General features: G+C 41.6%; 1 protein-coding gene, 4 non-coding genes and 1 pseudogene across 10 annotated transcripts in view; all 6 read left to right on the forward strand.

Annotated features, from left to right (window-relative positions):
- The window catches only part of TEX14 (testis expressed 14, intercellular bridge forming factor), a 126,153-nt gene that overhangs the window by 49,855 nt on the left and 55,836 nt on the right, over positions 1 to 20,462 (forward strand). The gene's annotated exons all lie outside the window — the stretch shown is intronic.
- Positions 1,079 to 1,294, forward strand: LOC141573683 (small nucleolar RNA U3). Its single transcript, XR_012499722.1, has one exon. It is a non-coding gene; the product is annotated as a small nucleolar RNA U3 (small nucleolar RNA).
- LOC141573684 (small nucleolar RNA U3) lies at positions 5,727 to 5,942 on the forward strand. The gene has a single exon (XR_012499723.1). It is a non-coding gene; the product is annotated as a small nucleolar RNA U3 (small nucleolar RNA).
- LOC141573685 (small nucleolar RNA U3) lies at positions 10,375 to 10,590 on the forward strand. Its single transcript, XR_012499724.1, has one exon. It is a non-coding gene; the product is annotated as a small nucleolar RNA U3 (small nucleolar RNA).
- LOC123615673 (small nucleolar RNA U3) lies at positions 15,014 to 15,229 on the forward strand. Its single transcript, XR_006723356.2, has one exon. It is a non-coding gene; the product is annotated as a small nucleolar RNA U3 (small nucleolar RNA).
- Positions 16,725 to 16,875, forward strand: LOC123615675 (small nucleolar RNA U3; annotated as a pseudogene).

The raw sequence follows: 20,462 nt of genomic DNA on the forward strand, positions 1-20,462 counted from the left end.
AAAACAAACAAACAAAAAATGTGTTTGGTTCAGAAAACCATGTGGACGTCCACGTGGCGCTGTGCTTTCTGGCAGGCTGGAAGACGTGGGGGCAGAAGCACTTTAACCACAGGAAGTGACTAAAAAGTCATACACCATCATATATAAAGCGTGTTCTTTAGGAGAAGCTGGGACTAACTTTTGCCACAAGCGAAGGCTTCCTCTTGAGATTTGGAAGCCAGGCAGATCAGTCATTCAAGACTGAACCTTGAAGGATAGTGTATTTAGTGCTTTCTTAGAGAAAGGACTTTGATTGGAGCCTCGACCTCTGGAGACAGGCAGTTTAGCTTCCAGAAAGAACCCGGACTTGATTTAGTGCCAGAGGTACCTAGGTACCTACCCTGTGTGGTGCCCTCAGCTGTGTGACAGATACTGTAGCCAGCATCCGTAAGAATGGGGGCACAGTCACCCCCTTCTCCTTCAGGTGTTTAGAGGATGAAGGGAGACAGCGGGTTAAGATGCCTATCACGGAGAAGGCACTCACAGACCACCATGGTTACGTCTGTCGTTACGCGAGATCAGAAGTGTACACCAGTTCTTTGTCTGTCTGTCTGTCTGTCTGTCTGTCTGTCTGTCTGTCTGTCTTTTCTCCTTCTCCCCCCACGTCTCTCCTTCAGGCCAAGGCAACGTGGTCTCTCCAAGTAGGCATATTCCTGTAGCAGGCGAGAGGCAGTCCACACGGACGAGTGTGGGGAACAGCGTTTCCGTAGCCTGCGGAGGGGCGAGGCGACCCCACCTGGACCCAGGTGGCGCCGGGCGCGGTGGGCGGGGTAATAGGAGTCTTGTGTAGGAGTCCGATGCGCGCGGCGTGTGATTGGCTGCTAGGAAGCCATATGTTAATGAGGCCTGTTGCTGCTTTTGAAGTCTTTCTGGAAGATTTACGGGCGAAAGTGGTGCTTGAACTCTGGCATTTCACCGAATACTTATAAGATACAAAGTAAAAAATGTTCCCGGGACGACGAGTGACGTGACAGAATGTCGCCATCAGTGTAAAGTGCGCGGCTGCCACGGAGCCGTCAGAGGCTTCGCGGTCAAGGTCAAGACTATACTTTCAGGGATCATTTCTATAGTTTGTTACTAGAGAAGTTTCTCTGAACGTGTAGAGCACCCGAAACCACGAGGAGGAGGTGCAGCGTTCTCTCCTGAGCGTGAAGCTGGTTGTTGGTGTCGCTTGTGTGATCGCCACTTGCCGTTGATGATCGTTCTTCTCTTCCTTTTGGGGAGAGTAAGAGGGGGAGAACGCCGTCTGAGTGGTCTCGTTTATAATCTTGTTTCAACGAAACAGTAGGAGCTCTTGATTTAGTATATCAAAGTTATTTTTTTTTTCTACGTGCTTTGTGGTCAATGTTTTTTCAGTTTTTTTTTTTAGTCAATTGTTGGGTCTCCTACGTTAATCCTAGAACTTCGCTGGGTTTAACTCATATCGTTTAATTATTTTGTATTGCTGTGGGATATTTACTTCACTGTGGGGTTTTTTTTTTTTTTTTTTTTTCTTTTTTAGTGCTTTTGGTTATGAATGTTTTACTTTCCAAGAGAGCTTTTCTTTTTCTTTTAAATTGAGTTTTATGATTGACACACTATCAGGTGTAGGCGTAATTATTCCATCCTTTTGTACGTATTGCAAAATGATCACAGTAAGTCTGGTGTAACCGTCACCCTATATAGTTATACAATTTTTTTTCTTATAACTACAGCTTTTAAGATTTATTACCAACTTTCAAATATGCAACACAGTGTTACTAGCTATAGTCTCCATGCTGTACATTACATCCCAATGACTTTTTTTTTATAACTGAAGTTTGTACTTTTTGACTTTCTTCACCCATCTTTCCCCCATCTCCACCCTCGCTCACACCTCTAGTGAACATGGGGGTGTATGTATCTTTTCAAGTTAGTATTTTTCATTTCTTTGGATAAATACCTAGACGTAGAATTACTGAAGCATTTGGTAGTTCAGCACCAATTTACGTTTACACCAGCAATGCACAAGGGTTCCCTTTTCTCCACATCGCCAAATGTCTTTTTGATAATAGCCATTCTAACAGATATGAGGTGATGTGATATCTTTGTGGTTTTGATTTGCATTTCCCTGATGATTAGTGATTTAGCATCTTTTCATGTGCCTGTTTGGCCATCTGTGTCCATTCTTTAGAAAAAAAAAAAAGTCTAATCAGATCCTTTGGCCATCTTTTTATTGGATTTTTCGGGTTGTTTTGTTTTGAGTAAAGGTAGATTTATTTAGAGAGATACATACTGCATAGAGTGTAAGGCAAGAGAAAGGCCATGAGGTGTGGGGAGGCCACGAGGTGTGAGGTTGCATGCTCAGGTTAGAGTAACCGTAGGTACACACTCCATAGACAGAGTGTGGGCCGTCTCCGAAGAGGAGAGAGCTAGAGAGGCGGCCTGGGTTTTGTTTTGTTTTGTTTTTTTGCTGTTCTGGTATATGAGTTCTTGATATATTGGATACTAATCCCTCATCAGATACATAATTTGCAAGTATTTTTTCCTATTCAGTCGGTTGCCTTTTCATTTCTTAATGGTTTCTTTTGCTCTGCAGAAGCTTTTTAGTGTGATGTAGTCCCACTTGATTATTTTTGCATTTTTGTTGCCTACGCTTTTCGTGTCAAATCCAAAAAAAATCATCACCAAGACCAGTTTCTAGGAGCTTACCATCTATGTGTTCTAGGAGTTTTATGATTTTAGGCCTTTCATTCAAGTTTTTAATCCACTTTGAGTTAATTTTTGTGTATGGTGTAAGATACTGGTCCAGTTTCATTCTTTGGCAAAGTCCAATCTTCCCAGTATCATTTATAGAAGAGACTTTACTTTCCCCATTGTATATTGTTGACTCCATTGTCTTAAATTAATTGACCAAAAATTCATGGGCTTATTTCTGGGCTCTCTGTTGTACTCCATTGATCTACATGTCTGTTTTCATGCCAGTACCATACTGTTTTTATTACTATAGCTTTGAAATATAGTTTGAAGTCAGGGAATGTTGTGCCTGCAGCTTTCTTTTCTTTCTCAAGATTGCTTTGACTCTGTGATCTTTTGTGGTTCCAGTAAAATTTTAGAATTTTGTTCTATTTCTGTGAAAAATGCCATTGGAATTTTGATGGATACTCCATTGAATCTTATATTGCTTTGGGTAGTATGGACATTTTGACAATAATAGTTGTTCCAATCTACGAGCACAGAATATCTTTCCATTTATTTCTGTCTTCTGCAGTTTCTTTAATCAGTGCCATAGTTTTCAGTATACAGGTGTTTCACCTCCTTGGTTAACATTTTCCTAGGTTTTTTTTTTTTTTTTTTTTTTTTTTTTTTTAATTTCTGATGCAATTGTAAGTGGGATTATTTTCTTAATTTCTCTTTAGTTCGTGATTAGTGTATAGAAATGCAACAGATTGCTGTATATTGATACTGTATCCTGTAACTGTACTGAATTCATTTATTAGTTCTAACAGTTTTTTGGTGGAGTCTTTAGGATTTTCTGTATATAGTATCTTGTCATCTGGAAACAATGACAGTCTTACTTCTTCCTTTTCAATTTGGATGCCTTTTATTTCTTTTTCTTGCCTAACTGCTCTGGCTAGGACTTCCATTACTATATTGGATAAAAGTGGCAAAAGTGAGCATCCCTGTCTTGTTCCTAAGTATTTGCTCTTATCAGTTATACTTTTTCAGGGCATTCTATTCTTGAATTTTAGATTTTTTTTTTTTCCTGAGGTTGCTATACTTTTTGATATTTCCTTCTAGTTTCCCTCCTCCCTCCCACCCCTCTCCCTATTTGCTTATTTGCTCGCTCTCACTGAGGGCTTTCCTGAAGTTTAGGTTGATCCTGGCCTATGTTTTAAAGTAACCCACTAAAAGGGTGGTTGAAAGAAGCTGATTGAAAGTTTTGTGGGTATGAGTGGAGCTTTTCCTTTTTTGGGCTTTACTTTTTAATGTCCGGGTAGGGAAGATAACTCCTAAATATCGTAAGTAGGTGGGGTCTTTTTATTCTCCACAGGATAAGGGGCTAGAGATAACAAAGATAAATATGATCTGGTTCCAGCTTTTAAAAACTTCACAGTTGAGTAGGGGGAGATAATGTGCTTAGACCACAGAGAGCTATGTAGAAGCACATTCAAGGATAATTAGGGACACAAAGCACATAGTGGTCACTGTGAGCTGGGAAGGTCAGAGAAGGCATCCAGAAGAGATGACATGAACTGAGTCTTTGAATGTGCTGGAGTGATAATCAGACCCATATGCAGTTGGAGAATCTGCTCCTAGGAGGCGAAAGGATGGCATGGATGGTGAGGGGTCCCCAGAAAGGTTGGAGGAAGACAGAATGGAAAAGTCTTAGATTCAGAAGGGCTCAGATCAGAGACGAGGGCCCTTGGGTGAAAGGGAGTGGAAATCACCTTCTAGCTTCAAGACATAAGCAACTGCTCTGACACCAAGGAGATGTGTCCCAGACCTGGCCAGATTGCCCCAACACTGTCCCTTTCTCTGAAGGAATTGAATTCAGAGCGTTTGGCTATCTCCAAGGAGGTTGTATTCGAAGTGGTTAGATGAGATGACCCTGATGGTCACGTTGGTCACCTTAACTACAATGCAGTAAAAAACAAACAAACAAAAAATGTGTTTGGTTCAGAAAACCATGTGGACGTCCACGTGGCGCTGTGCTTTCTGGCAGGCTGGAAGACGTGGGGGCAGAAGCACTTTAACCACAGGAAGTGACTAAAAAGTCATACACCATCATATATAAAGCGTGTTCTTTAGGAGAAGCTGGGACTAACTTTTGCCACAAGCGAAGGCTTCCTCTTGAGATTTGGAAGCCAGGCAGATCAGTCATTCAAGACTGAACCTTGAAGGATAGTGTATTTAGTGCTTTCTTAGAGAAAGGACTTTGATTGGAGCCTCGACCTCTGGAGACAGGCAGTTTAGCTTCCAGAAAGAACCCGGACTTGATTTAGTGCCAGAGGTACCTAGGTACCTACCCTGTGTGGTGCCCTCAGCTGTGTGACAGATACTGTAGCCAGCATCCGTAAGAATGGGGGCACAGTCACCCCCTTCTCCTTCAGGTGTTTAGAGGATGAAGGGAGACAGCGGGTTAAGATGCCTATCACGGAGAAGGCACTCACAGACCACCATGGTTACGTCTGTCGTTACGCGAGATCAGAAGTGTACACCAGTTCTTTGTCTGTCTGTCTGTCTGTCTGTCTGTCTGTCTGTCTGTCTGTCTTTTCTCCTTCTCCCCCCACGTCTCTCCTTCAGGCCAAGGCAACGTGGTCTCTCCAAGTAGGCATATTCCTGTAGCAGGCGAGAGGCAGTCCACACGGACGAGTGTGGGGAACAGCGTTTCCGTAGCCTGCGGAGGGGCGAGGCGACCCCACCTGGACCCAGGTGGCGCCGGGCGCGGTGGGCGGGGTAATAGGAGTCTTGTGTAGGAGTCCGATGCGCGCGGCGTGTGATTGGCTGCTAGGAAGCCATATGTTAATGAGGCCTGTTGCTGCTTTTGAAGTCTTTCTGGAAGATTTACGGGCGAAAGTGGTGCTTGAACTCTGGCATTTCACCGAATACTTATAAGATACAAAGTAAAAAATGTTCCCGGGACGACGAGTGACGTGACAGAATGTCGCCATCAGTGTAAAGTGCGCGGCTGCCACGGAGCCGTCAGAGGCTTCGCGGTCAAGGTCAAGACTATACTTTCAGGGATCATTTCTATAGTTTGTTACTAGAGAAGTTTCTCTGAACGTGTAGAGCACCCGAAACCACGAGGAGGAGGTGCAGCGTTCTCTCCTGAGCGTGAAGCTGGTTGTTGGTGTCGCTTGTGTGATCGCCACTTGCCGTTGATGATCGTTCTTCTCTTCCTTTTGGGGAGAGTAAGAGGGGGAGAACGCCGTCTGAGTGGTCTCGTTTATAATCTTGTTTCAACGAAACAGTAGGAGCTCTTGATTTAGTATATCAAAGTTATTTTTTTTTTCTACGTGCTTTGTGGTCAATGTTTTTTCAGTTTTTTTTTTTAGTCAATTGTTGGGTCTCCTACGTTAATCCTAGAACTTCGCTGGGTTTAACTCATATCGTTTAATTATTTTGTATTGCTGTGGGATATTTACTTCACTGTGGGGTTTTTTTTTTTTTTTTTTTTTCTTTTTTAGTGCTTTTGGTTATGAATGTTTTACTTTCCAAGAGAGCTTTTCTTTTTCTTTTAAATTGAGTTTTATGATTGACACACTATCAGGTGTAGGCGTAATTATTCCATCCTTTTGTACGTATTGCAAAATGATCACAGTAAGTCTGGTGTAACCGTCACCCTATATAGTTATACAATTTTTTTTCTTATAACTACAGCTTTTAAGATTTATTACCAACTTTCAAATATGCAACACAGTGTTACTAGCTATAGTCTCCATGCTGTACATTACATCCCAATGACTTTTTTTTTATAACTGAAGTTTGTACTTTTTGACTTTCTTCACCCATCTTTCCCCCATCTCCACCCTCGCTCACACCTCTAGTGAACATGGGGGTGTATGTATCTTTTCAAGTTAGTATTTTTCATTTCTTTGGATAAATACCTAGACGTAGAATTACTGAAGCATTTGGTAGTTCAGCACCAATTTACGTTTACACCAGCAATGCACAAGGGTTCCCTTTTCTCCACATCGCCAAATGTCTTTTTGATAATAGCCATTCTAACAGATATGAGGTGATGTGATATCTTTGTGGTTTTGATTTGCATTTCCCTGATGATTAGTGATTTAGCATCTTTTCATGTGCCTGTTTGGCCATCTGTGTCCATTCTTTAGAAAAAAAAAAAAGTCTAATCAGATCCTTTGGCCATCTTTTTATTGGATTTTTCGGGTTGTTTTGTTTTGAGTAAAGGTAGATTTATTTAGAGAGATACATACTGCATAGAGTGTAAGGCAAGAGAAAGGCCATGAGGTGTGGGGAGGCCACGAGGTGTGAGGTTGCATGCTCAGGTTAGAGTAACCGTAGGTACACACTCCATAGACAGAGTGTGGGCCGTCTCCGAAGAGGAGAGAGCTAGAGAGGCGGCCTGGGTTTTGTTTTGTTTTGTTTTTTTGCTGTTCTGGTATATGAGTTCTTGATATATTGGATACTAATCCCTCATCAGATACATAATTTGCAAGTATTTTTTCCTATTCAGTCGGTTGCCTTTTCATTTCTTAATGGTTTCTTTTGCTCTGCAGAAGCTTTTTAGTGTGATGTAGTCCCACTTGATTATTTTTGCATTTTTGTTGCCTACGCTTTTCGTGTCAAATCCAAAAAAAATCATCACCAAGACCAGTTTCTAGGAGCTTACCATCTATGTGTTCTAGGAGTTTTATGATTTTAGGCCTTTCATTCAAGTTTTTAATCCACTTTGAGTTAATTTTTGTGTATGGTGTAAGATACTGGTCCAGTTTCATTCTTTGGCAAAGTCCAATCTTCCCAGTATCATTTATAGAAGAGACTTTACTTTCCCCATTGTATATTGTTGACTCCATTGTCTTAAATTAATTGACCAAAAATTCATGGGCTTATTTCTGGGCTCTCTGTTGTACTCCATTGATCTACATGTCTGTTTTCATGCCAGTACCATACTGTTTTTATTACTATAGCTTTGAAATATAGTTTGAAGTCAGGGAATGTTGTGCCTGCAGCTTTCTTTTCTTTCTCAAGATTGCTTTGACTCTGTGATCTTTTGTGGTTCCAGTAAAATTTTAGAATTTTGTTCTATTTCTGTGAAAAATGCCATTGGAATTTTGATGGATACTCCATTGAATCTTATATTGCTTTGGGTAGTATGGACATTTTGACAATAATAGTTGTTCCAATCTACGAGCACAGAATATCTTTCCATTTATTTCTGTCTTCTGCAGTTTCTTTAATCAGTGCCATAGTTTTCAGTATACAGGTGTTTCACCTCCTTGGTTAACATTTTCCTAGGTTTTTTTTTTTTTTTTTTTTTTTTTTTTTTTAATTTCTGATGCAATTGTAAGTGGGATTATTTTCTTAATTTCTCTTTAGTTCGTGATTAGTGTATAGAAATGCAACAGATTGCTGTATATTGATACTGTATCCTGTAACTGTACTGAATTCATTTATTAGTTCTAACAGTTTTTTGGTGGAGTCTTTAGGATTTTCTGTATATAGTATCTTGTCATCTGGAAACAATGACAGTCTTACTTCTTCCTTTTCAATTTGGATGCCTTTTATTTCTTTTTCTTGCCTAACTGCTCTGGCTAGGACTTCCATTACTATATTGGATAAAAGTGGCAAAAGTGAGCATCCCTGTCTTGTTCCTAAGTATTTGCTCTTATCAGTTATACTTTTTCAGGGCATTCTATTCTTGAATTTTAGATTTTTTTTTTTTCCTGAGGTTGCTATACTTTTTGATATTTCCTTCTAGTTTCCCTCCTCCCTCCCACCCCTCTCCCTATTTGCTTATTTGCTCGCTCTCACTGAGGGCTTTCCTGAAGTTTAGGTTGATCCTGGCCTATGTTTTAAAGTAACCCACTAAAAGGGTGGTTGAAAGAAGCTGATTGAAAGTTTTGTGGGTATGAGTGGAGCTTTTCCTTTTTTGGGCTTTACTTTTTAATGTCCGGGTAGGGAAGATAACTCCTAAATATCGTAAGTAGGTGGGGTCTTTTTATTCTCCACAGGATAAGGGGCTAGAGATAACAAAGATAAATATGATCTGGTTCCAGCTTTTAAAAACTTCACAGTTGAGTAGGGGGAGATAATGTGCTTAGACCACAGAGAGCTATGTAGAAGCACATTCAAGGATAATTAGGGACACAAAGCACATAGTGGTCACTGTGAGCTGGGAAGGTCAGAGAAGGCATCCAGAAGAGATGACATGAACTGAGTCTTTGAATGTGCTGGAGTGATAATCAGACCCATATGCAGTTGGAGAATCTGCTCCTAGGAGGCGAAAGGATGGCATGGATGGTGAGGGGTCCCCAGAAAGGTTGGAGGAAGACAGAATGGAAAAGTCTTAGATTCAGAAGGGCTCAGATCAGAGACGAGGGCCCTTGGGTGAAAGGGAGTGGAAATCACCTTCTAGCTTCAAGACATAAGCAACTGCTCTGACACCAAGGAGATGTGTCCCAGACCTGGCCAGATTGCCCCAACACTGTCCCTTTCTCTGAAGGAATTGAATTCAGAGCGTTTGGCTATCTCCAAGGAGGTTGTATTCGAAGTGGTTAGATGAGATGACCCTGATGGTCACGTTGGTCACCTTAACTACAATGCAGTAAAAAACAAACAAACAAAAAATGTGTTTGGTTCAGAAAACCATGTGGACGTCCACGTGGCGCTGTGCTTTCTGGCAGGCTGGAAGACGTGGGGGCAGAAGCACTTTAACCACAGGAAGTGACTAAAAAGTCATACACCATCATATATAAAGCGTGTTCTTTAGGAGAAGCTGGGACTAACTTTTGCCACAAGCGAAGGCTTCCTCTTGAGATTTGGAAGCCAGGCAGATCAGTCATTCAAGACTGAACCTTGAAGGATAGTGTATTTAGTGCTTTCTTAGAGAAAGGACTTTGATTGGAGCCTCGACCTCTGGAGACAGGCAGTTTAGCTTCCAGAAAGAACCCGGACTTGATTTAGTGCCAGAGGTACCTAGGTACCTACCCTGTGTGGTGCCCTCAGCTGTGTGACAGATACTGTAGCCAGCATCCGTAAGAATGGGGGCACAGTCACCCCCTTCTCCTTCAGGTGTTTAGAGGATGAAGGGAGACAGCGGGTTAAGATGCCTATCACGGAGAAGGCACTCACAGACCACCATGGTTACGTCTGTCGTTACGCGAGATCAGAAGTGTACACCAGTTCTTTGTCTGTCTGTCTGTCTGTCTGTCTGTCTGTCTGTCTGTCTGTCTTTTCTCCTTCTCCCCCCACGTCTCTCCTTCAGGCCAAGGCAACGTGGTCTCTCCAAGTAGGCATATTCCTGTAGCAGGCGAGAGGCAGTCCACACGGACGAGTGTGGGGAACAGCGTTTCCGTAGCCTGCGGAGGGGCGAGGCGACCCCACCTGGACCCAGGTGGCGCCGGGCGCGGTGGGCGGGGTAATAGGAGTCTTGTGTAGGAGTCCGATGCGCGCGGCGTGTGATTGGCTGCTAGGAAGCCATATGTTAATGAGGCCTGTTGCTGCTTTTGAAGTCTTTCTGGAAGATTTACGGGCGAAAGTGGTGCTTGAACTCTGGCATTTCACCGAATACTTATAAGATACAAAGTAAAAAATGTTCCCGGGACGACGAGTGACGTGACAGAATGTCGCCATCAGTGTAAAGTGCGCGGCTGCCACGGAGCCGTCAGAGGCTTCGCGGTCAAGGTCAAGACTATACTTTCAGGGATCATTTCTATAGTTTGTTACTAGAGAAGTTTCTCTGAACGTGTAGAGCACCCGAAACCACGAGGAGGAGGTGCAGCGTTCTCTCCTGAGCGTGAAGCTGGTTGTTGGTGTCGCTTGTGTGATCGCCACTTGCCGTTGATGATCGTTCTTCTCTTCCTTTTGGGGAGAGTAAGAGGGGGAGAACGCCGTCTGAGTGGTCTCGTTTATAATCTTGTTTCAACGAAACAGTAGGAGCTCTTGATTTAGTATATCAAAGTTATTTTTTTTTTCTACGTGCTTTGTGGTCAATGTTTTTTCAGTTTTTTTTTTTAGTCAATTGTTGGGTCTCCTACGTTAATCCTAGAACTTCGCTGGGTTTAACTCATATCGTTTAATTATTTTGTATTGCTGTGGGATATTTACTTCACTGTGGGGTTTTTTTTTTTTTTTTTTTTTCTTTTTTAGTGCTTTTGGTTATGAATGTTTTACTTTCCAAGAGAGCTTTTCTTTTTCTTTTAAATTGAGTTTTATGATTGACACACTATCAGGTGTAGGCGTAATTATTCCATCCTTTTGTACGTATTGCAAAATGATCACAGTAAGTCTGGTGTAACCGTCACCCTATATAGTTATACAATTTTTTTTCTTATAACTACAGCTTTTAAGATTTATTACCAACTTTCAAATATGCAACACAGTGTTACTAGCTATAGTCTCCATGCTGTACATTACATCCCAATGACTTTTTTTTTATAACTGAAGTTTGTACTTTTTGACTTTCTTCACCCATCTTTCCCCCATCTCCACCCTCGCTCACACCTCTAGTGAACATGGGGGTGTATGTATCTTTTCAAGTTAGTATTTTTCATTTCTTTGGATAAATACCTAGACGTAGAATTACTGAAGCATTTGGTAGTTCAGCACCAATTTACGTTTACACCAGCAATGCACAAGGGTTCCCTTTTCTCCACATCGCCAAATGTCTTTTTGATAATAGCCATTCTAACAGATATGAGGTGATGTGATATCTTTGTGGTTTTGATTTGCATTTCCCTGATGATTAGTGATTTAGCATCTTTTCATGTGCCTGTTTGGCCATCTGTGTCCATTCTTTAGAAAAAAAAAAAAGTCTAATCAGATCCTTTGGCCATCTTTTTATTGGATTTTTCGGGTTGTTTTGTTTTGAGTAAAGGTAGATTTATTTAGAGAGATACATACTGCATAGAGTGTAAGGCAAGAGAAAGGCCATGAGGTGTGGGGAGGCCACGAGGTGTGAGGTTGCATGCTCAGGTTAGAGTAACCGTAGGTACACACTCCATAGACAGAGTGTGGGCCGTCTCCGAAGAGGAGAGAGCTAGAGAGGCGGCCTGGGTTTTGTTTTGTTTTGTTTTTTTGCTGTTCTGGTATATGAGTTCTTGATATATTGGATACTAATCCCTCATCAGATACATAATTTGCAAGTATTTTTTCCTATTCAGTCGGTTGCCTTTTCATTTCTTAATGGTTTCTTTTGCTCTGCAGAAGCTTTTTAGTGTGATGTAGTCCCACTTGATTATTTTTGCATTTTTGTTGCCTACGCTTTTCGTGTCAAATCCAAAAAAAATCATCACCAAGACCAGTTTCTAGGAGCTTACCATCTATGTGTTCTAGGAGTTTTATGATTTTAGGCCTTTCATTCAAGTTTTTAATCCACTTTGAGTTAATTTTTGTGTATGGTGTAAGATACTGGTCCAGTTTCATTCTTTGGCAAAGTCCAATCTTCCCAGTATCATTTATAGAAGAGACTTTACTTTCCCCATTGTATATTGTTGACTCCATTGTCTTAAATTAATTGACCAAAAATTCATGGGCTTATTTCTGGGCTCTCTGTTGTACTCCATTGATCTACATGTCTGTTTTCATGCCAGTACCATACTGTTTTTATTACTATAGCTTTGAAATATAGTTTGAAGTCAGGGAATGTTGTGCCTGCAGCTTTCTTTTCTTTCTCAAGATTGCTTTGACTCTGTGATCTTTTGTGGTTCCAGTAAAATTTTAGAATTTTGTTCTATTTCTGTGAAAAATGCCATTGGAATTTTGATGGATACTCCATTGAATCTTATATTGCTTTGGGTAGTATGGACATTTTGACAATAATAGTTGTTCCAATCTACGAGCACAGAATATCTTTCCATTTATTTCTGTCTTCTGCAGTTTCTTTAATCAGTGCCATAGTTTTCAGTATACAGGTGTTTCACCTCCTTGGTTAACATTTTCCTAGGTTTTTTTTTTTTTTTTTTTTTTTTTTTTTTAATTTCTGATGCAATTGTAAGTGGGATTATTTTCTTAATTTCTCTTTAGTTCGTGATTAGTGTATAGAAATGCAACAGATTGCTGTATATTGATACTGTATCCTGTAACTGTACTGAATTCATTTATTAGTTCTAACAGTTTTTTGGTGGAGTCTTTAGGATTTTCTGTATATAGTATCTTGTCATCTGGAAACAATGACAGTCTTACTTCTTCCTTTTCAATTTGGATGCCTTTTATTTCTTTTTCTTGCCTAACTGCTCTGGCTAGGACTTCCATTACTATATTGGATAAAAGTGGCAAAAGTGAGCATCCCTGTCTTGTTCCTAAGTATTTGCTCTTATCAGTTATACTTTTTCAGGGCATTCTATTCTTGAATTTTAGATTTTTTTTTTTTCCTGAGGTTGCTATACTTTTTGATATTTCCTTCTAGTTTCCCTCCTCCCTCCCACCCCTCTCCCTATTTGCTTATTTGCTCGCTCTCACTGAGGGCTTTCCTGAAGTTTAGGTTGATCCTGGCCTATGTTTTAAAGTAACCCACTAAAAGGGTGGTTGAAAGAAGCTGATTGAAAGTTTTGTGGGTATGAGTGGAGCTTTTCCTTTTTTGGGCTTTACTTTTTAATGTCCGGGTAGGGAAGATAACTCCTAAATATCGTAAGTAGGTGGGGTCTTTTTATTCTCCACAGGATAAGGGGCTAGAGATAACAAAGATAAATATGATCTGGTTCCAGCTTTTAAAAACTTCACAGTTGAGTAGGGGGAGATAATGTGCTTAGACCACAGAGAGCTATGTAGAAGCACATTCAAGGATAATTAGGGACACAAAGCACATAGTGGTCACTGTGAGCTGGGAAGGTCAGAGAAGGCATCCAGAAGAGATGACATGAACTGAGTCTTTGAATGTGCTGGAGTGATAATCAGACCCATATGCAGTTGGAGAATCTGCTCCTAGGAGGCGAAAGGATGGCATGGATGGTGAGGGGTCCCCAGAAAGGTTGGAGGAAGACAGAATGGAAAAGTCTTAGATTCAGAAGGGCTCAGATCAGAGACGAGGGCCCTTGGGTGAAAGGGAGTGGAAATCACCTTCTAGCTTCAAGACATAAGCAACTGCTCTGACACCAAGGAGATGTGTCCCAGACCTGGCCAGATTGCCCCAACACTGTCCCTTTCTCTGAAGGAATTGAATTCAGAGCGTTTGGCTATCTCCAAGGAGGTTGTATTCGAAGTGGTTAGATGAGATGACCCTGATGGTCACGTTGGTCACCTTAACTACAATGCAGTAAAAAACAAACAAACAAAAAATGTGTTTGGTTCAGAAAACCATGTGGACGTCCACGTGGCGCTGTGCTTTCTGGCAGGCTGGAAGACGTGGGGGCAGAAGCACTTTAACCACAGGAAGTGACTAAAAAGTCATACACCATCATATATAAAGCGTGTTCTTTAGGAGAAGCTGGGACTAACTTTTGCCACAAGCGAAGGCTTCCTCTTGAGATTTGGAAGCCAGGCAGATCAGTCATTCAAGACTGAACCTTGAAGGATAGTGTATTTAGTGCTTTCTTAGAGAAAGGACTTTGATTGGAGCCTCGACCTCTGGAGACAGGCAGTTTAGCTTCCAGAAAGAACCCGGACTTGATTTAGTGCCAGAGGTACCTAGGTACCTACCCTGTGTGGTGCCCTCAGCTGTGTGACAGATACTGTAGCCAGCATCCGTAAGAATGGGGGCACAGTCACCCCCTTCTCCTTCAGGTGTTTAGAGGATGAAGGGAGACAGCGGGTTAAGATGCCTATCACGGAGAAGGCACTCACAGACCACCATGGTTACGTCTGTCGTTACGCGAGATCAGAAGTGTACACCAGTTCTTTGTCTGTCTGTCTGTCTGTCTGTCTGTCTGTCTGTCTTTTCTCCTTCTCCCCCCACGTCTCTCCTTCAGGCCAAGGCAACGTGGTCTCTCCAAGTAGGCATATTCCTGTAGCAGGCGAGAGGCAGTCCACACGGACGAGTGTGGGGAACAGCGTTTCCGTAGCCTGCGGAGGGGCGAGGCGACCCCACCTGGACCCAGGTGGCGCCGGGCGCGGTGGGCGGGGTAATAGGAGTCTTGTGTAGGAGTCCGATGCGCGCGGCGTGTGATTGGCTGCTAGGAAGCCATATGTTAATGAGGCCTGTTGCTGCTTTTGAAGTCTTTCTGGAAGATTTACGGGCGAAAGTGGTGCTTGAACTCTGGCATTTCACCGAATACTTATAAGATACAAAGTAAAAAATGTTCCCGGGACGACGAGTGACGTGACAGAATGTCGCCATCAGTGTAAAGTGCGCGGCTGCCACGGAGCCGTCAGAGGCTTCGCGGTCAAGGTCAAGACTATACTTTCAGGGATCATTTCTATAGTTTGTTACTAGAGAAGTTTCTCTGAACGTGTAGAGCACCCGAAACCACGAGGAGGAGGTGCAGCGTTCTCTCCTGAGCGTGAAGCTGGTTGTTGGTGTCGCTTGTGTGATCGCCACTTGCCATTGATGATCGTTCTTCTCTTCCTTTTGGGGAGAGTAAGAGGGGGAGAACGCCGTCTGAGTGGTCTCGTTTGTACTTTTGTTTTAGCAATAGTAGATGGTTTTTTTTTTTTTCTCATGTTTTTCGTTTCGGTTCTGTACCTATAGTTATACTAGGGAAAAAATACTTTATGTCGTGGTGTGGTGATCAATCGCAGTTTAGCTTTTTTATTTTTCGTTTGTTCGCATGATGCTTTTTTACTGCAGTTTTTAAGTAGCACGTGAAAGATCTTTGAAACCCGTGTATTTCAGGGTTTTTTTGTTTATTTTTGTTTCTTAATTTTATAAGAGTAAATATTGCACCTTTTGAGTTACTTTGGCATCTCCTGTGTTTTATCGTACATCTTGTTAATTAGGTTATTCATGTTTTTAAAATGGAGATTCTTGGGGTTGAATGCAGGACTTCATGTGTGCTCGGCATACCCTCCACCACTAAAATAATATTTCGTATTTAACATAATGTAATATATTGTATTATTTGACTTTGCCAGTTTTGGGTTATGAATATTTTATATTTCGAGAGTATGTATTTCTAAATTTCTATTTTCTCCATCTCAGGGTTATTTCCAAGATTAAGCAGGGTGGGTGATCCATGTAAAGGATTTAGTAGATGACTTGGAGCATATTAAAGTACTGTGGAAGTCGTAGCCTTTATCTTTAAAATTTTTTTTAATGAAGAAGAGAAACCATGTTGAAGTCATGTGTTTTGTTGGTAGAGGTTGGGGTGTGTAACCTTTCATGGTCACCTAGTATGTTATTTTTTTTTTAATAATATAAGGTCTAAATAGACTTGATATTTAAAATTAAATGTGATACATGTAAAGTTTTTAAAAATTTCAGTCCAGAAAGGTACCAAATTACCACTAAAAACAGAACCCCTCCAACTTCCTGCTGGCCAAAAATCCCAAAATGCCACAAAAGTACAGTTTTGGTTACTTTATTACTAATTTGTTAAAATATGGAGAGAATTGTTTTTCAAAATAATACTCTCCATTCCCCCATTTAAGATTGGCCCAGGTCCATTATTTTGGAAAAAATAATTACCCAGGTGAACCCAATATTCAGTCCACACTCAACGTGAGTAAGCAGCAGAGGATCTCAAAGTTAAAAGGGTCAAATCAAAATTAAGGATCTTGGAATGTTAAAAATTAAAAAATAAAATAATCTCACCCACAGGGGCTGCATGTCGTATTTAAGATTAGAAAACTTATTTGACGCATCCGAGCACACCTTTGTCTTAGAGTAGTCCGGGCAGTGTTGGTTTGGTAGTGTTTTTAGAAACAGAAAGGCAAGCACTTCTGACTGGCTGTTTGTCCTTAATAGGTTAATTAAGAACTTGAAGTCTTAGTTTCTTAAAAAGCAAACGAACTCTTGAGTATTCAGAATTTTTTTTAAGTTGTATGTGAAACGGTAGTTTGAAAATAATTTATATGAGATTTTTGAATGAGAGGAATGTGGAATAATGTCACTGTCAGCAGAAAGTGTGCAGCTGCCACTGACCCAGCAGAGGTTGCAGTCGGTCAAGGCTCTACTTTTAGGGGGTTATTTCTTTAGTTTGTTACTAGAGCAGTTTCTCTGTTGGTGTAGAGCACCTTAAAGCACGAGGACTCATGGCATTCTCTTCTAAGCTGCTTCTCCTTCTCTGGAGGAGTGGGAGGGAGGGTACCTGAGTGGCTTCTGCTTATATTACTGTCACAGACCGTAGATGTTGTGGGTTATATCCTGGCCAGATTATTGTATAAGCTGTAATTTTTCTTTGCAGTGAGGAAGAATTTGTCTGAGGCAATTTGGTATTTGTTTTCTGATTGGGTTTATGGGTGACATGATTTGAGCTTTTTCACACATCGGTGTTCAGGGCAGCTCAAGGGTATTGAAACAAAATTAGCATCCCTTTCTCCCTCTCCTTTCTGTCAGTCAAGTCACTCTCCCCACACCTACGTAGATATCCCTATCTTTCCTCCATGGTGGTTTCTTTCTCTATCTCAGTCCTAGCTAAGGAAATAGAGTGTAGGCCTAGGGCTTATAGGACTTCAGCAGAAGGAGGAATGAAAGAAGGCAGAGTTTGGCCAAAGCATTGTGGACAGAAAGCTAAGGGTAGTGGGCAGCTACTGAAGGAGGGTTACTTCATCAGCTGTGCATTTTAAGGTCATTCTAAATGCTCTGTGACGATTATGTTTGTGGGCAGGGGTGATGTGGCAAGTGTAAGGACCAGTTAGTTACTTACTGTATTCAGCTACCCAGGAGAAGACGATTGCGATGATAGAGAAAGACCAGATCTGAAAGATATTTAAGTGGTAAAATTGATAGGACTTGGGGATTGATTTGTCAATGAAAATTCAATTAACTATCAAAAAGAAAAAAAGGAAATCTTACTCGAGCCAGACTGAGGATTTAACCCAAGAAGCAGATTCTCATAAAACTGTTAGAAGTTGAAGGTACAGTCATATACATTTTTGAGACAAAGGATTGTACTTCAAAATGACATACTGATATTATACATAAAGTTCACCAAAGAACAGGTAGTCCAGGTAAAAATAAGCTTGTACAAAGTGAGCAGCAAGTAAGTCACCATGACCCCCTAAAGAGTTGAGAAAGAACGATACTCTTTTAAGAAGTTACATTGCCAGTATCAGAAGAAAGGAAAAGAAAATTGATCTTTACAGTTGAGCAAGCACTCGCATCTTTGAGGTGCTCTGGTTAATATGTAATGCAGATGCACACTCCATGTTAGGGAGGGAGGAGGCCCAAACACAAAGAGAGAATTTTATGTTTATATTTTTTTGTTGTCTTGCATTAAAATATACATTTTATTTCATCAGATTCAATGTAGGTGTGAGTGAGAGGAACTGTCAAGGATAATTGTCAGGTCTTATGGCTTGAACAAATGATTAGACCATGATACCATATGTTAAATGGGGAAAGTGGAGGGGAAAATGAATTAGGTAGGGTAATGGAGCAGGAAGTGATGGTAGAGTTCAGTTTAGGGAACATTTAAGGGAGGTTTTTTTTTGAGCGGGTGAATAGCAAAGGAGTTAGAACTCCCACAGCAAACCAAGAAGGAGCAGCCAGAGAGGTAGGAGGGAAACCACATGAGCTTGCTTGATGGAAGCCAAGTGGGACACAATGAAGTGTGTGGAAAGCAGACGAGAGACTAAGATGAAGATAGAAAAGTATCCATTGGTCCTGTGTGGAAACAGAAACTGGTTAGGGATGGACTGATCAGTGGAATGATGTGAAGTTTTGCCACTTGGTGGAAAGACTCCCAGAAGAAAAACTCAGGCTGTGAGGGAGAGTATATGGGGTACGTGTGCATTCAGCTAGGGGAAGGGGGCAAGATGTGGGATGCATTTAGGGTTTAACTAGGATGGGAGAGCAAGTCTGAGTGCAGTTGGAAGGACTGAGGAGAGTAGGAGAAACTGAGCTACGGGAGAGAGCAGCTCTCAGCTGGCAAGAGGCCTTTGAGTCGGCCAGAGAAAGTGGAAAGTTCAGATGTAGGTGGGTTCGTCTGTGTAATGAGATCATGTTAAGGGCTTTTCAAGTGATGGCTTCTAGTTCTTTGCCAAATTTGAGAAAGGATCATTGCTGAGGAAGGTAGGTGAGGAGGGATAGGAGGCTTGAGAATAAAGAAGGAATGAACTAATCATCCCAGGGAGCAGGTGAGGAAAAGACACCTCCTGAGAGTGTGTGATCCCAGGATCACAGTTAATTTCTCTTTCTTCCACTCTAACCATGTACTATATAGTTTCTCCTTGATTTTCTCCTGCTGTATCCATAGTGGCCAGGCTTTCACTGTGAGCCCTAAATTAGTTCTTGGTCCTCTTTAAAAGGTTGGGAATCATGAGAGAAGGAGTACATACTCTGGAATTGACTCCTTGGTCTGTTATTTACTAGCTGTGGGTTCCTGGGAAGTTCCTTAACCCCAGTCCGTCCCCATGTAAAATAGACAGATGTAGTACTAATAGCATCAAAACACCGGGTTGTTATAAGAGTTAAAATTAGATAAAGCAAGTATAGTAGTTGAATACTCCCTTACCCCACTGAGAAAAAGCCCCTCCTTTAGATGAGAAATCCGTCTCTTGCTAGTCTTCCCTGCACAGCACCATCCATTGAGTTATTCCAGGCACAAAACATGTCAACCTTTGAAACAAACCTCTTCCCCTGACACCCCACCCCCTGAGCAAGTCCACCAGTGAGTCCAATCAGCTCAACTTCCAGAACAGCCCAAGTTTTTCCTCCCTTCTTGCTGTGCTCAAATGCAAGCTGCCATGATCTCTCCTTGCAGCGGTTCAGAACTGGTCTCCAGAGCTTCAAACCTCTCAGTGGCTTCCCTTCCCACTTAAAATCCAGACTCCCCAGGCCTTGGCCATGCCTAGAAAATCCTCAGTTATCTGACATCATCTGCCTGCACCTTCCCTCTCCCTTATACCCTGTGTTCTCTAGCTGTCTTCAAATTGCTTGCTCCCTTCTTTGGGTCTTGGCATTAGTTGTTTTCTCTGCTTAAATGCAACCTTTAAAGAGAGGACTTCCCTGAGCACTCATATCTAAAGTAGCCGCTGTGTCCCTCTCTATTTCAGCACTTTAAGTCCTCTGCATGCCTCATCATCTGATCCTCTTGGGTATCTATTGTCATCTCTCTACCTCACTAGAATGTAAGCTTTTTGTGAGAGTAGGGACCTTTACTCACCACTGTGCCTCTGTTTGCCCAGTACCTAGAATAATCTTTAGCACATAAAAAATCGGGATAATCGTTAAGGTGACACCCACTATGCTCTACTACGCTCTACAGACCTCAGGCAAGTTACCTAATCTTTCTGTGCCTAAATTCCATAAAACTGGGATGATTATAATTGTATTTATCTCATAGAATAGCACTTAGAATGATGACTGGTGCCTGGCAAGTTCACAATAAATAGTAGCTAGTATAGTTATGGTTGGCACTTAGGTATTTGTTGAGGGAAGAAATGATGCCAAATCCACCTACCCGCTCCATCTTAAAAATTCAGAAAGGGTGAACAACCATATGGTACAAAAACCAAAAGGTTCTGTTTTCCAGTGCTGGTTCTCTGCCACCCAGTCCCCCTTCCTGCCACAGTCCTGGTGACCTCTTACCAGAGTTTTGAAGTCGAACTTTTAGGACAGCCTTGAATTAGAATGGCTAAGATTTACTGATCATTAGAATCAGCTAGATTCTCACTTAGCAAAGGCAAAGACCCACCCTTTCCTTTATAGCTTTCAAGGGGCGAGGTCGCCATACCAGAAC

Source organism: Camelus bactrianus, chromosome 16 (assembly GCF_048773025.1).
Source record: "Camelus bactrianus isolate YW-2024 breed Bactrian camel chromosome 16, ASM4877302v1, whole genome shotgun sequence".
Classification (NCBI taxonomy): domain Eukaryota; kingdom Metazoa; phylum Chordata; class Mammalia; order Artiodactyla; family Camelidae; genus Camelus; species Camelus bactrianus.